Below are 17,845 nucleotides of genomic sequence, written 5' to 3' on the forward strand. Positions count from 1 at the left end.
CCACAATGAGATATTACTTCACACCTGTTAGAATGACTATCAGGAAGAAGACAAGAGACAACAGGTGCTGGTGAGGATGGGGTGAAAAGGGCACCCTTATACACTATTGCTAGGAATGTAAACTGATCCAACCACTATGGAAAAATGGAAAAGAATATGGAGATTCCTCAAAAAAGAGTAAATATAGATCTACCATATGATCCACCGATTCCACATATGGAATGACAACAGGATTTTGAAGAGATATATGCACCCCCATGTTTATTGCAGCATTATTCACAATAGCCAGGATATGGAAATAGCCTAATTGCCCATCAATGGATGAACAGATAAAAAGGATACTATTTAGCCATGAGAAAGAAGGATATCCTTCCATTTGTGACAGCACACATGGGTCTTAAACACATTATGCTGAGTGAGATAAGTCATAGAAAGAAAGACAAGTACTTTGTAATATCACTTATATGTGGAATCTAAAAAGTCAGACTTCTAAAAAACAGAGTAAAATGGTGATTACCAGTGGTGGGAGTTGGGGGGATAAGACTGATATTGTTTAAAGGTACAAACTAAGCCTTAGAGATCTAACGCACACTATAATGAATATAGACAACAATATTGCATTATAATTATGTAACATGATAGAGATGCTAAGTAATTCTACAACAGCAATCATATTACAATATATAAATCTATTGAATTAATATGTACACCTTAAATTTACACAGTTACATGTCAAATATATTCAATAAAAGAAAAAATTACTGAACACACTTATTAATCACTAATTACTCTAGATATTAAAAATTTACATGCAAATTAGAAATCTTAAGGATAATGAGGAATAGAGAAAACTGGACAGACTAGGTAGAGAATTTTTATAAACCTACTTAAAACTCTCAGTTTATTAACATCTGAGGATTCTACACAAGGAATGCACGTTTTTCATCTGTAGTAATAGGAAAGTATTGAGGCCTCATTTTATTACCTTTTTAATTCTGGAAGATCTCTTTGCTAGTAATGTGAAAGATGGATAAAAACAGACAAGAAAGGAAGGGAAAAATTACATAAATACCATCCCAAGGGCTAAGAGAATGGTTTCCACTGCCAGTAGGGTCAAAAAGTCTCTGGAGAGAACAATTTCTAATTGAAAAGCTATGGCTTCACCCCACAAAGGACCTTTAACCCTCAACAAAATCCCTCAGGAAAGCAAAAGATAATTGGTACCTTCATACATGTTGAGACTGTGTAACAAACAGAGAAGACATTTGCCCAAACAGGGAAGTGTTGGAAAGCATAAGCATTTTCTAAGACCATTTGGCAGAGGGTCATGGTATAGTGTAATTCTGAATGAAGTATATGTAGTAATGTAATTCAAATTGTCTCCTCATTCAGAGATTAGCTGAATAACCTTCTCCTACTTTGATAAGCTGACTATTGAAATAAAAACAAAGGCCATTTGACTCCAATTGTCTTCAGTTGATGTCAGTATTGTAGAAAGATATTCTTTGAGAAATTGGCATGTTGTGTCATATTTCTATTTTTAGGCACGTTGTTAATGCAATTTTTCTAAAGTTATCTCTGGTTTTGCTTGTAATTTAGCTATATTTCCACTTTGTGGTCACTTTTACCTTAAAATATTACCTCAACAATGAGTTATTTATAGAAAAATCTCTTACATTAAATAACGAAAGTTCATTCCATTATGTAAGCAATGCCAGATAATTTCCTCTATTTAATACAAAAACGTGAACAACATTGTCTTCTGGAGGTTTATTCTATCTGGTGGTATGGAGGTTTAGCGTAGCTATCATATGCCACACTGTCTGGGAGATACTGTAGGATACTAGTGAAATGTTTGATCATATTGATTTACTTTTCAGCCTGTTCCATTCCATTACTTTCAGATAGACTCATAATTTGCTTTGGGCTATATGGCAAAATGAATTCTTTTCACACTATAATTTTATTTTGTGACAGAACAGTAAACCTTGATTAGGTAAAAGTGAAAGATGGTTTAAAACGCTTATTTTAGTCAACATCAAAAGATATGCTAAAGATCTAACCTAAAATGTCTGAGTTAAAATACTGAAAGACTTTTATTTATACTTTGCTAGACAAACCATTTTTTTAAGACACATATTCTTACTCTATCTTAAAATAAAGGAATAAAGCTTCCTTTATTTTTTTTTTGTCTTGGAAAAATGACATAATTGTCTTCATGTACTAACTATTCAAATATTTTTATCCAATTAAAACCAATCAGACTTACATATATTGCAAATTAATTGCTATGGAGGGGCTGATGAAAATTTTTGAAAATCACCATGTGGTTACCACCACATTAATAATAGTTTCAGGTAACAACCATCAATAGGTGTTAAAACTAGTGGGTAAAAGTTTAATTAGAAGAAGGATATTTACACTATCTCAAAGTATTTCCCCATAAGATACTTATTAAACACGAAGGGAAAAAGATTAACTTTACAGTGAAATAAACCTGGCAGATACCACCTAAACCAAATGATCAAAGTTAACAACACCAGTAAGAAAACAGACATTATTTGCCTCCTACTATGACACACTTAAAAGAACATGTCACTTCAGTAGTATTCCTTACAAAAATGTGTAACATGGATCGATTCATGAGGAAACACCAGACAAACCCAATTTGAAAGACAGTCAATAAAATAAATGACCCACACTCTTCAAAAATGTTAAGATCATGAAAGATAAGAAAAACTAAGAAACTCTTGCAGGTAAAAGGAGATGAAGGAGAGATGAAAACTGATGATAATGACTGGTCCTGAATCAGACCAGGAAAAAATCATTCTTGCTATATAGGTCATTAGTATGACAAATGTGAAGATCAACTTATTAAATTATTATAATATCAAAACTATTAATTTTGTAATGCTAATAATTATAATACAGTTATATAAGAAAATGGCCTGTCTTTTGGAAATACATAACTGAAACGTTCACAGGTGAAGGAGCATCATATCTAGAATTTACTCTGAAGTAGGGGAGGACACATGGAATGAGAGCTGGAGAGAATGAGAGTGAGAGAAAGCTGTAGAGGAATAGAGGAGAATAAAAAAATAAATGAAATAAATGTGAACATTTGAGCTTCTGGGTGATTGATAAATGGATATTGTACAATTTTTACTTTTCTGTAAGTCTGAAGTTATTTTGAAATAAAATGTAAAAATCGGATTAACTACATTGAATAAATAAAAGGTAAAAATTAGCTAAAAGAGTTCTCCAACTAAGTGGATTAATTATTTGTCTAAATTTCAATTCAGACATGAGTTGACATGGCATTATTGGCTCCAGTAATTACACAAATGAACACATCTACAGTTTTAGATACTAACCAGCAAACTAGTAGGACATCTTTTTGATGAATAACAGAAACCTCACAGTGAGTGTATGTTTATAAAAATCATGTTGAGTCTTAATTTCCATCATTTGATTATCGTCACAAAGTACACAATATTGCCATTGAGTGTCATTTATCACAATTCAGTTCTTACAACATTTATAATTCTTATAGTTGCAGTAAATACCCTGGCTGCCTTTCCTGATTGCTGTTTACCAACAAAAATTATATTTTGACCCATCGCCTGACCTCATTTTAGCTTTTGACACTCCTTGTGTGTTGGTCAAAACAAAAGTTCCAGCCACATGCTACTTTAAAAAGGGAGAAGTATATTACATTTAACTAAAAGTTGTTACAAAGAAATCACTATAGACATCTAGTAAAGGTGTAGCCCAGCTTGAGGGGGCCTAGATCCTGTAAGTCTCAGCAACCTCAACCTCCTTGTCAGTAACTTATTGTTTTCCTGTCTGGATAGCAACATAATTTTTTTCCCTTTATTTTTAGGTTTTTTAACTCCACCAAGGTATGTCAAATTGTATAGTTCAGTATTATTCTTTTTCTCTGGGACATGATATTTTTCAGTCTCAAAGTTAGTCATCTAAACTTGACCATCCTTAAATTTTGGCAAATATTTGCAGCAGCAAAACCATTACAATTCCATCATAATTAAAATATAGAACATTTTCATCATCTCAGAAATTTTCCTTTGCAAAGGGCTGTTAATATTATTCTCTTATTATTCTTCTAAAGTTCAGAGGGTCTGTAATAATGTTGCATTATTCATTCCTTTTTAAAATTATTTTTATTTTTTTATTTTAATTTACTTATTGAGATATATTTAATGTATAACATTGTGCAGATTTAAGGTGTGCAAGATATTATTTTGATACATTTATATATTGTAATATGATTGCCATTGTAGTGATAATTAGCACCTCTATCATGTTACATAGTGATCCTTTCTATTTTAGTGATTGCTTCATTAAATTCTAGTCTCTTAGCAAGTTTGATGAGTATAACACAATATTGTCATCTATATTCACTATAGCGTGCAATAGATCTCTAGGGCTTATTTACCACTAGTTGCAATTTGTACCCTTAAACAACATGTCTTATGCCCGCCACCCCCAATCCCCTGTGATGACCATTTTACTCTCTGTTCTTATGAGTTTGGTTTTTTTAGATTACATATATAAGTGATAACATATAGAATTTATCGTCGTCTGTCTGACTTATTTCACTTAGCATAATATGCTTAAGGTCCATCCATGTTGTCACAGGTGTCAGGATGTCCTTCTTTTTCACGGCTGAACAATGTTCTATTGTATGTGTGTGTATATATATCACATATACATATATATATATCGATCTCTCACATCTTCTTTACCCATTCTTCCATTGATGAACACATAGGTTTTTTACATATCTTAGCTATTGTAAATAATGCCGCAATAAACATGGAAGTGCGTATATCTCTTTGAAATCCTGTTTTCATTTTCTTTGCATATATACCCAGAAGTTGAATTACTGGATTGTATGGTAGATCTATTTTTAATTTTTTGAAGACCCTCCCTATTGTTTTGCATAGTGGTTGAACTGATTTACATTCCACACTCAGTGTAAAAGCATTTGCTTTTCTCCACATCCTCACCAACACGCTTTATCTCTTCTCTTGTTAGAATAACCATTCTAACAGGTGTGAGATGATATCTCATTGTGGTTTTGATTGCATTTGATCCCTGATGATGAGAGATGTTGATCATCTTTTCATGTACCTGTTGACCATTTGGACATCTTCTTTGGAAAAATGTCTCTTTAATTTCTCTGCCCATTTTTTAATTGGATTGTTTGTTTCTTTTTGAGTTGTATGTGTTCTCTCTATATTTTGGATATTAACTCATTATCCAGTACATGGTTTGTGAAAATTTTTCTCCAATTTTTATTTTGTTATTTATTTCTTTTGCTGTGCAGAAGCTGTTAAGTTTGATGTAGTCCCATTTGTTGACTTTTGCTTTTGCTGTTTATGCTTTTGGTATCACATCCAGAAAATCATTGCCAAGAACAATGTAAAGGAACTTATTCCCTGTATTTTCCTCTAGGAGTTTTATGGTATGGAGTTTTATGTTCAAGTATTTGATCCATTTAGAGTTAATTTTTGTAAGTGTTAGGTTGTAAGATAGGGGTCCAATTTCATTGTTCTGCATGTGTTTATCCAGTTTTCCCCAGTATGATTTGCTGAAGAGACTATCTTTTCCCCATAAGGTGCTCTATGCTCGTTTGTTGAATATTAGCTGACTGTGCATTTGAGGCTTTAATTCTGGGCTTTCTATTCTGTTCCATTGGTTTATGTGTCTATTTTTATGCCAATATCATTTTTTTTGTTTTTATTATGTGGCTTTGTAGTATAGTTTGAAATCAGGAAGTATGATACCTCCAGCTTTGTTCTTTTTCCTCAGGAATGCATTGGCTATTCAAGGTCTTTTGTGGTTCCATGCAAATTTTAGGATTGTCTTTCCTATTTCTGTGAAGAATGCCATTGGTATTTTGATGGGAGGGATTGTGTTGAATCTATAGATATCTGTGTGTAGCATGGACGTTTTAACAATATTAATACTTCTGAACCATGAAGATGGAGTATATTTCCATTTGTTTGTGTCTTCTTCAATTTCTTTCAACAAAGTCTTGTAGTTTTCATTGTACCCATCTTTTACCCCCTTGGCTAAATTTATTTGTAGATCTTTTATTATTTTCGATGTTATTGTGAATGAGATAGTTTTCTTTATTTCTTTTTCAGATGTTTCATTGTTAGTGTATAGAAATGCAACAGATTCCTGTATGTTGATTTTAAATGCTGAAACTTAACTGAAAGCATTGGTTACTTCCAACAGTATTTTGGCTGGATCTTTGGGATTTTCTATATGACAAATTTTATCATCTGCAAATACTGACAATTTTACTTCCTCCTTTCCAATTTGGAGGACTTTTATTTCTTTGTCTTGTCTAATTGTTCTAGACAGGACTTCCAGTAGTATACTGAATATGAGTGGGAGAATAGATATCCTTCTGTTATTCCTAATTTTAGAGGAAAAGCTTTCAATTTTCCTCTGTTGAGTTTAATGTTAACTATGGATTTGTCATATATGGTCTTTCTTAAGGTGAGGTATGTTCCTTCTATACCCGATATATTGAGGGTTTTTATCATGAAAAGATGTTGTAGGTTGTCAAATGCTTTTTCTGCATCTATTGAGATGATCATGTGATTTTTATCTTTCATTCTATTAATGTGATATATTACATTTATTGATTTGCATATGTTGAAACAGCCTTGCATCCCAGGGATAAATACCACTTGGTCATGGTGTATAATTTTTTAAATGTGCTCTTGAATTTGGTTTGCTAATATTTTTCTGTGAATTTTTGCATCTACAGTCATCAGGGACATTGGTATAGTTCTTTTTTTTCATAGTGTTCTTATCTTTCTGGCACTACAAAATGTTCCCAGCTCATTGGTTATAGTTACCGCCTAAGTCCTAGAATTAGACATTTTTCCAAAGAGTCTTTGGTCCCTTTTATTGGGGAACAGTATTAAAAAACAAGATCTGGAAACTGAGTGAGTTCATTGTGACTGGATGTCTCTGCTTTTAAACTCTCTCATCTGACCAAGTAAGGGAATGTGTATTTACTAACCCATGTATAAATGCATATGTATAAATATTTCTTTATGTAATAATCTGTATCTAGGTTAAAGTAAACATGAGTTCATAGGCATGTCCCCAACTCTAATCTCTCACCACAAAGATCACTCTAGGGGCTGGCCCGGTGGTGCAGTGGTTAGGTTCACATGTTCAGCTTCTCTGCAGCCACGGATTCGTGGGTTCGGATGCCGGTGCAGACATGGCACCTCTTGGCACACCATGCTGTGGTAGGCGCCCCACATACAAAGTAGAGGACAGTGGGCACGGATTTTAGCTCAGGACCAGCCTTCTTCAGCAAAAAGAGGAGGACTGGCAGTGGTTAGCTCAGTGATAATCTTCCTCGGGGGAAAAAACTCACTCCAGCTTCCTCCTTTGGCTTATTTTTAAATTCCCATTCCAACATTGAGAAACCTGGATTCCACGTGCCATCCATTTACTTACTGTTCATTTCCAATATCCATTTATAGGAGTTTCAGAATTGTTAACCTTGACTCCATGTGAGAATACTTTATCAACCAGAGTACAATGTTTATGTGAAGTTTCTTTTGATGAAATTTATGAACTCCACTCATTTCCAAACTTACTTAGCACAACATCTTCTCCTATCATCCCCTTCAATGAACTTGTTTTATACACTTGCATAGTCTACACTGCTTCCTGGGGTCCCAGGATTCTAAATGATGTTTTGTAATTTGTTTACATTAAGATTTACTCTTTGTGCTGTGAAGGTCTGTGGCTCTTGATAAATTCATGTCATGCATCCCCTGCTAGAGTATCATGCAGAATACTTTCACCACCCTACAAGTTCTCTTGTGCTTCATGTACTCGGTCCTGCCTCACTTCTTCCAAACCCCAGGAGCCATTGATCATTTTACCTTCCATCTATTTTGCCTTTTCAGAATGCCATATAATTTGAATCCTACAGTATGTAGCTTTTTGAAACTGGCTTCTTTCACTTAGCAATATGCATTTAAAGTTTACCCATGTCTTTTCATAGTTTTACAGCTCATTTCTTTTTGTCACTGAATAATATTCCATCTTATGAGTGCACTACAGTTTGTTTGTCCGTTCACCTATTGAAGGACATCTTGCCTGCTTCCAATTTTTGGCAATTATAAACAAAGCTGCTGTAAATTTTTGCATGCAGGTTTTGGTATGGACATAACTTTTCAAATCAGCTAGGTAAATACCTAAAGCACAATTATTGGATCAAATGATAAAACTATATTTAACTTTGTAACAGACCACCACCAAACTCTCTTCCAAAATTGTACCATTTTGCATCACCACCAATAATGAATAAGAATTCCTCTTGCTCTGAATGCTCACCAGTGTTTAGTGTTGTCCATTTTTTGGATTTGAGCCATTCTAATAAATGTGGTATCTCATTGTTTTAATTTGCAATTCCCAAATGCCAAGCAATGTCAAACATCTTTTTATATGTTTATTTGCCATTTAGATATCTTCTTTGGTGAGGTATCTTTTCAGAAGTTTTGCCCGTTTTAGCCAGGTTGTTTTTTCTCATTGCTGAGTTTTAAGAATTCATTTTACACTTTGGATTCAATTACTTTATCAGTTATTTTTGCAAATATTTGGTCTCATTCTGTGGCTTGTCTTTTCTCCATGTTTTTGATTTGCTCTTAGATTTCTGAAGATCTAGTATGACTATCTACAGTACCAGTTTCTCTGTGTACCTCTGCCACTAATCTAGTTGCAGATTACTCTTAGTTGGTACTCAATGCAAGGCTCATAGTGGAGTCAGAGGTTCTCAATTTTCTCATAAAATCTCAGTCTTAGTCATGACTCATGCTCTTCAAACTCAGTGGTCATATTTTTCAGCATTTCTGCCCCTTCCTTATTTGTGGTGTCTTTCTAATAGTTTGAGGTCTTGGGCAGAACGTGTTTCCGGCCCTTCCCCCAGTAACAGCAGTCTTTTGCTTCATATCAGTTTAGGATCATGAGAACAGATGGGTTTCTTGCCACTCCCTCAGTGTGGGACTGCTTTTACTTCTACCCAACTATAGGGCAACTTTGCCTGCGACCAGGCTGGAGGAGGGTTGTTTGCCATTCCTCCAATGGCTGATAACTTTCAATTTGTGAGGGAGAAGGGACTAGGTTTCATGCCTGTCTATTAGCAGCATCCCATCCCCTCCTGCACATCTGTGCCACCACAGGTTTCCTGCCATGCCCACAGTCTTTTCTATAAGCACCAGTTGAGACTCTTGCAAAATAGCTGGTGAGTAGTGAAAAGCAAACTCCTCTTTTTACTGGGGATCCAAGAGAATCTAAAGTTTTTCGTACTAACCACACATAGCCCTTAAAATTAGTTAAAATCTCAGTCGTTTCTTTTTGCATGTTTTTATGGATGCCACCTCTTCTTCCTGTACTCATGTGTGGAGAAAACAGTTCATGTGTCTGGTCTTTCCCCAAAGGAGATTATTACCATTTGGAATTCAATATACCCAGTTGTCTGATGACCTCAGTTTTCTGATGGAAACAAAAATAGCTATGGTTTTTTAGATTATCTGGCTTTTCCTTATTGTTAGTGTGAGAGCAACATTCTTTTATGGATTTCTACATCCTACAAAGAATCAGAACTCTTCAGATTGTTTCTTAATTTGAATAGTGGGATGTTGTAGTTGGTTTGACAATTGAAATTATGATATTTGAAGTTGGAAGATTATTTGCATACATTGGAAAGGAAGTATAAAAGTAGCATTAACTATAAAGTGTACATTAAGATGTGCATAGTCATATGGTACTGGAAAGTGTATTTATATTTATACATATGTGTATACGTATAAACACGTATATTTCAAGAGCAAAGGCTTGGTATATATGGAATGTTTACTTGTTTAATAGTCAACTATTAGATAGATTATGGTGCATTTATACTATGGAGTAAAATCTAAATATAAAAGGAATAAGGGTGACATATATATTTTTTAAAGGAATTTCTACAGTATGTTGGTAAGATTAAAAGATATGTACACATTTTTATAATAAAACAAATAACTTTGTGTATGAATACGTATATTTGCACGAGCAACAGAAAAAGATTTGATATGTGTAATTGGATTGGAATGGGGAGATTTTTAACTGTATTTCAGATGTGTTTATAATTGTGTTTATTGTCATAAGAAACATGTCTTAATTTTGTAATTCAAAAGAGACATGCCTCCATACATACTTATTTGATATGTTGACTAATTTTAATTTTAATCTAGAATTTAGGAAGGCAGAAACTTACTTCTGTGACTCTCATTATTTTTCCTATATGAGCAATATTGAGATATGGGTTTACTGAGACTTTTTATGCTTTAGGGCCCTATTTGCCATCTTCACCTGTTTCATAATTTGTTCTCACAATCTTATGGCTTTATGTATAGTATCAAATTAGGATCACCTGAGGGAAGGCCTGCCTGAATAATTTGATGATGGGAAATCTTTTACTCTTTTGTTCACCCATAACACTAAATATACATTAGTCACTGCAGCATAAACTCTTTAGGAATTGGTAGAATTAAAAGAACAAAATAACTTTGATAAAGTTCCAGTAAATAATAATTTAAAAACTGCCCAGTTAATGACAGCCAAGAAACTGATCTTCGAAAAAATTCTGAAAGTATAGGCCTCAATTTGGATCATGCAGAAAGTCTCCTGAATGAGAGAAGCACACACAATAAATGAATTCTCTATTAAGACCGCAGTAGTTCCCTTCCTGGCACTCAGTATTTGACTCTAGCCTTCATGGTGGTTGAGTCAATTTCCAAAGAACCCATTCGACGTTTATAGCTCTCTGTGTCTAGGAGTAATTCCAGAAGTCAGTTCATGAGCGATAATCTAATTTCTACCTCATACAGTAGTCCCCCATTATCTGTGGTTTTGCTTTCCACGGTTTCAGTTACTCCTGGTCAAGCTTGGTCTGAAAATATTATGGAAAATTCCAGAAATAATTAATAAGTTTTAAATTGCACGCTGTCTGAGTAGTGTGGTGAAATCTCTTGCTGTCCTGCTCCATCCTGCCTGGGTCGTGAATCATCCCTTTGTCCAGAGTATTCATGCTGTGTACATTACCCACCCATTAGTCACTTAGTAGCCCTCTGGGTTATCAGATTGACTGTCACCAAACCACAGTGCTTGCGTTCAGGTAACCATTACTTTATTTAATAATGGCCCCAAAGCACAAGAACAGTGATGCTGGCAATTAGGATATACCAAAGAGACGCCGTAAAGTGCTTCCTTTAAGTGAAAATTCTCACTTTAATAAGGAATGAAAAAAAATTGTACGCTGAGGTTGCTAAGATTTATGGTAACTTTTATTACAGTATATTGTTATAATTGTTCTATTTTATTATTAGTTGTTGTTAATCTCTTACTGTGGCTAATTTGTAAGTTAAACTTTATCATAAGTATATATTGCTGAATAGGAAAAAACATTGTATACATAGGGGTCAGTGCTCTCTTCAGTTTCAGGCATCCACTTGGGGGTCTTGGAATGTACGCCCTGTGGATAAGGGGGGACTCCTGTAGATATTATCTGTTAACATTTGTCTGGTTTTGCTGCCTGCATTAGTTAGCACGTGGTTATGTGTTCCACGGGCTCTTTAAGCAAATTGTGAACAAACGCACATTTCATGTTGTAGTCTTGTAGTCTTACGTGTCTGCCTTTACCTTTCTGTTCCCCTTTCTGTTCTCTTCTTTTCTTCACTCTTCTTCTTTCTTTCCTTCCTCCTATTTCTCCTTTCTTTCCTTTCTTCCCTGCACCTCATCATCTTTCTTCTCTTCTGGTTTGTCCAGTTTCTCCAATCTTAATTCTCTTACTTTATCCCCTAGAGTTCCCTTATTTCTTACTTCCTCCCCTCCTTTTCTTTTAAATGTCTCTCCTTCCTTATTTCCTTGAGTTTTTCTTTTTCTTGACTTTGATCTCTTACCTGTAAAATATTGAAGTTGGAGAAATGGTCTTTAAATTGTCTACTACCGTAATTCCTAAAACACTTTTTTTCCAATTGAAAACTATAATACAATTTATTACTCTTATAAAGAGTTAAGGAAACACTGTATGAGAGTGGGTGGCTGGAGGTAGTTAATCAAAATTTTTCTTCTATGTAAGGTGAATATACTGGACTTGGAGAAATTGATGGCTATAGATTAAAAGAAATTAAGACATGGCACATTTTAATTAATGGATAGAGTGTAAATGAAAATGGACTGACTGTACACAGCAGAGAATTACTTTTCCCCATTATAATCGCCAGTCATTCGCTACCTTCCTGGAGCTAACTGAATTCTGTACCTTTCTTGAGCTAAGTCCATGTTCTGCAGAGAGGCTGGCCCCTTTCCAGCCCAAGAGAGTGAATTTTGGTTGGCGTGGTGTGGGCATGTGATGCAGTCTTCTGTGAATATTGGAGGGCAGGAAGCCTACCAGAATGTTCTTGGAAAGATTTACCTGAGTGTTATAAAGGGACTTTTAAATAGTCCCTCTTTTACAACTTGTCTTTGACATGTCAGCATATGGCATATAAAATGTTAGCAACTACCTGGGGCCATGAGGGAAGCTAAGCTTTGGAGAACACCCTGGAGACAACAGACTGGAAAAATGGAAGGTGCTTGGGTCTTTCATGAAGGTCTTGAGGCACTGTATTAATCAACTCCCTTCATCGCCCTGCTTCAGAATTCTGATTATGTACAGTTGTGAATTCTCTTATTGGTCAAGCCTGTGGAGATTGCTTGTTATTTGTAATTACAAACTTAGTAACAACATCACTTTAAATATTATGATCCTATAGGTAATAAGATGTTTTGGGGACGAAGACAGTCTATTTTTGTGAAGAAACCTGACGTTAAGGAAAGCCACATGACTGAAATCCTTGAGGAGAGAGTTTAGATGTGAGAGCTTGGCAATAATATCCTAAAGAATGAAAAACACCTAATGAAATCAATGTTTTAGAATGGTTATCCTGCTAGTTATTTGTAGAATAGATTGTAGTAGAAGGATTTAGATATTGAAATGTGATTATATAGACTTTGAGTCCCTGCACCCTGCTGCCAACACAGTTTCAAGATATCCAGAGTTTTCTTTTTTAAGAAAGCAGAATTCATATATGTATATTTTTATGTGTGTGAGGAAGATTGGTCCTGAGCTAACATCTGTTGCCACTCTTCCTTTTTTGCTTGAAGAGGATTGTTGCTGAACTAACATCTGTGCCAATCTTCCTCTATTTGGTATGTGGGACACCACCACAGCATGGCTTGATGAGTAGTATGTAGGTCGGTGCCCAGGATCAGAGCCTATGAACCCCAGGCCATCAAAGTAGAATGTGAGAACTTAACCACTACACCACCAGGCTGGCCCCTACAGAAGTTATATTTTTGAGATGACTTAGGTAAAATTATGATGCTAAGGAATAGACTAAAATATTTACTACATTGTTGCCCTTCATTTTTAAAAAATTGAGATATACTTCACACACCACATAATTCCTTCATTTAAAGTGGTCAGTTCAGTTTTGTTTAATATATTCACATGTGTGTAACCATCATCACAATCTAATTTTAGAATATTTTTGTTACCTTGCCCCTGAAAATGTCCCATACCAATTAGCTGCCATTTCCTAGTTTTCTGCTGCCACTCACCTTCCTGCCTCAGCCCAGGCAACTACTAATCTCTTTCCATCTCTACAGATTTGCCTGTTCTGGAATTTCACATAATATGTATTCTTTTGTGATTGACTTCTTTCACTTAGCATAAATGTATTCAAAGTTCACCTATATTGAAACTTTTATCAGTACTGCATTCTTTTTATTGTTGAATAATATTCCATTGTATGAATATGTTGCATTTTGTTTAATCCATTCATCAATTGATGGGCATTTTGGCTGTTTCTACTTTTTTGGTTATTATAAATAGTGCTGCTATGAACAATTATATACAAGTTTTTGTGTGGATATATGTTTTCAATTCTTTTGAATATATGACTAAAAGAAGAATTCCTAGGCCATTTGGTAACTCCATGCTTAAGACTTGAGAAGCTGTCATACTATTTTCAAAGTGGCTACACCATTTTGCATTCCCACCAGCAATGTATGAGAGTCCTAGTTTTTCCATATCCTCACCAACATTTGTTATTGTCTTTTTAATTTTAGACATCCTAGTGAATGTTAAGTGATATTTTATTGTCACTAACAATATTAAATATCTTTTCTTTTTCTTTTTGGCCATTTGTGTATCTTCTTTGGAGAAATGTCTATTAAAATGCTTTGTCCATTTTTAATTTGAGTGCATTCTCTGTGGGTTTCATTTCACTTTCTTGATAGTGTCCCTTGAAACACAAATGATTTTAATATTGAAGAAGTCTTATCTATCTGTTTTTCTTTTGATGCTATGCTTTTGGTTTTGTATCTAAGAAACTACTGCCTAACCAAATGTCATGAAGATTTTCCTTTATTTTTTCTCCTAGGATTTCAGTTTTAGCTCTTATTTTTAAACCTATGGTCCACTTTGAGTTAATTTTTGTTTATGGTGTAAAGAAAGAGTCCAAATTCATCCTTTTGTATGTAGATGTCCAATTTCCCAGCGCTATTTGTTGAAAAGATCCATACCCTTTTGTAATGTGAATTTGTAATTTCTCCTATAAAGTACAGAGTCTATTTCCCCACACCTCAGACCTTGGCTCACCTTGTGACATTGTTATTTTTGTTACAGAGCAGTCCACCAAGCTCTTTACTCTGCCATTCCAGAACTTGGTTCTGGCCCTTCAATTTCGCAATAACTTTTTCAAAGGAAAAACAAAAAATCATGAAAATGTTTTTGGGAAAGGGTTGGTAATTTAAGATTATATTGAATAAATGTGCAAAAGTCTATATACTTAAAATTAAATGTTGTTGAAGAAAAGGTGAGACCTTTTGAAGAGAACGTGATTAGATATTTTTTTTTCCTCCTGGAATTAAATAAAAATGTAGATTTTTTAAAATTCTGGCATATCATTTGAAAGTAAAAATTCTTCTTAGTTTTCCTAAATTTTTCTGGTTTTGTTATTTTGAAAAAAACAGAATGAATCAATCTGAGTGTTAACACATGTCACCATTTCTTTTGCAATTCTCTGAATAGACGCTATTAAGTGGTATCCAAAACATTCACAGAGATATGAGCCTTTCTTGCCAAGAAGATCACTGTCTGTCATCTGACGGTTGCTGAAAACGAAATTCCAAGCTCTGCCAGCTGAGACACATGGGTACAGGCTAATGTATGAAAGCAGCATAAGCAAGCAGCCAAGAAAACTCCTCGTATATTAATTTCTCATGATGGATGGAGTATGATTCTGCACAGGGAAAACCACCAGTATCTTTATCTCAAAATGAGACAGATTACACTGTTCTCAAACTTCGGGCAAACGTGTATAATCTTGCAATAAAAGGAATTAAAATGCTGGCTTATGGGTTTTCATGTGTAGCTGCTTGTAAGTTATTGAAGTGACATTACTATTTTCTTCCTATCAGTCTTTGTGTCAAATATGTTGTATGTGACTCTTGGTGAGTCCTCTGAATTTTCCTTTACAAGAGTCATTTAACTTTTTCCTATCAGCAAAAAGACTTTATGTCTTTTTTCCAGGCTCTGTGTACTTAATTTGTCATATTGGAAAAGCAATCATTGTTAAGTATTTATCATCAGTGACAAAGTGTGCATTAAGTATATGTTATGCAGTAAAACGCTCAGTCCGGTGCACAGCCAATTATGTAATTTTCATTAGTGTTTGAGACATTCACTTGGGTTTTTTATTGATAAGTGAAATATTTACCTCAAATGTCTAGGGAAGATATTCATCAGAAGTTAGTTTTGTGTCCAAAACCAGAGGAGCATTCCCAAAATAGAGACTTGAGATGTGAGCCTTACAATGAGTTTGCCAAAGTCAAGGTTAAGGGCATATTCCTGTACAAGACTGGCCTCAGTTCAGACACCAGCCACAAGTTCATGGGTTCCTGGGACCACGCTTATTTCTGACCAGCTGGTTACAAATTTGGGAGTTCCCACAACAACCCTCAGGTTTTATTGTTTACTAGTATGACTCACAGGACTCAAGAAAGCACTATTCTTAAGATTACAGTTTTATAATAGCAAAAGGATACAAATCAATATCAGCCAAATGGAGAGAGGCATAGAGCAAGGTCCGATGGGGTTCCAAAGGTGAAGCTTCTGCCATCCTCAGGGATGTGTTACTCTCCCAGCATCAAAGTGTGACAATAATGAGAGAGATTGCCAACCAGGAAGCTTACCTGAGCTTCAATGTCCAGATTTTTATTGGGATATCATTATGAAGGCATGATTGAGTGAATCATTGGCCATGTGGTTGAAGTCAATCTCTAGCCCCCTTCCCCAGCATGGAGCTTGGGCTGATATCACATGGCTCAAAATCTCAACTTCTTATGACATGGTTGGTCTTTCTTGTAGGACCAGCCCACATTCTGAGTTGTTTTGTTAATCTAAACTATCCAGTGATCCACCAGGAGTCACCTCATTAGCATAAACTATCAGTGTGGTCCAAGAGGACCAGTTTGAATAACACAGAGACTCCCGTCACTAGAAAAATTCCAAAGGGTTAGAGGTTATCCCCAAGGAACTAGGGACAAACATCAGCCAAATTCTTTATCACACAAGTCTAGAACAGGTTATTGGTATAACAGCCTGATGCAACACTTAATGTATGAGAGTCATAAAAAGTAATCACCAGGTGCCCGTCCTGTGGCCGAATGGTTAAATTCACACACTCCGCTTCGGTGGCCCAGGGTTTCCCTGATTGGGATCCTGTGCCCGGGCCACGCTGAGGTGGCGTCCCACATGCCACAACTAGAAGGAGCCACAGCTAAAATATGCAACTATGTACTGGGGGGATTTGGGGAGAAAAAGCAGAAAAAAAAAGATTGGCAACAGTTGTTAGCTCAGGTGCCAATCTTTAAAAAAAAAATGTAATTGTCAGTGTCTATTACTGTTCTCATCTATTAAGTCTGGGGAAAATAAATCCATAGATGGTAAGTTGAAATGTTTATCCATCCTCCTCCTTCTATTCCTCTCTATCATCTAAAAATATTTTTTTATGTACATGCAAGATGGCAGGGAAAAGAACCTGAAAGTATATATATATATATATATATATAAAGGAAGACATTTAATGTTTACATTTCATTGGGCATTTACTATACACATTTTGGAAATTTTTGGCAATAATCTTTGCTAACATTTTTCTTTACATTATGTATAATAAAAGATGTTCTAAGTAACTTTTTCAAAATTCACTGTAAAAACTGGTTAGCTTTAACCTAAACAATATTATATGAGAAACTATGGGATTGATGGACTTTCTTCTTTTCCTGTTAGATGTTAAAATAAGCAGAAAATTGTTAAAATTAAAAATGTAGTACCTAAAATCATATCTAGTATCACTAGTGTGTGTACAACACTTTGAGAACACTTTACATGAATTAAATTTCAAAGGTAAGGGCATAACATCTTAATATATACTCTTAAAGACCATCCTGGTAATTTAGAATAGACTATATAGGGATTTTCAAATTATGACCCACGCATATATATCTCTTAAAGGAAATCTATTTACTCTAACTAAATTGTTTTAACCACTTCATTTTTTCATGTGTTCAATAAGCATTTGTTGAGTTTACTCAGTTAACTGTTCTTGTTTATTTTGTGTGTCAACTTAAGTAGGCAATGGGGTACCCAGATATTTGGTCTAACATTATTCTAGTTGTTTTTGGAAGA

The sequence above is a fragment of the Equus asinus genome, chromosome 9 (assembly GCF_041296235.1).
Source record: "Equus asinus isolate D_3611 breed Donkey chromosome 9, EquAss-T2T_v2, whole genome shotgun sequence".
NCBI lineage: Eukaryota > Metazoa > Chordata > Mammalia > Perissodactyla > Equidae > Equus > Equus asinus.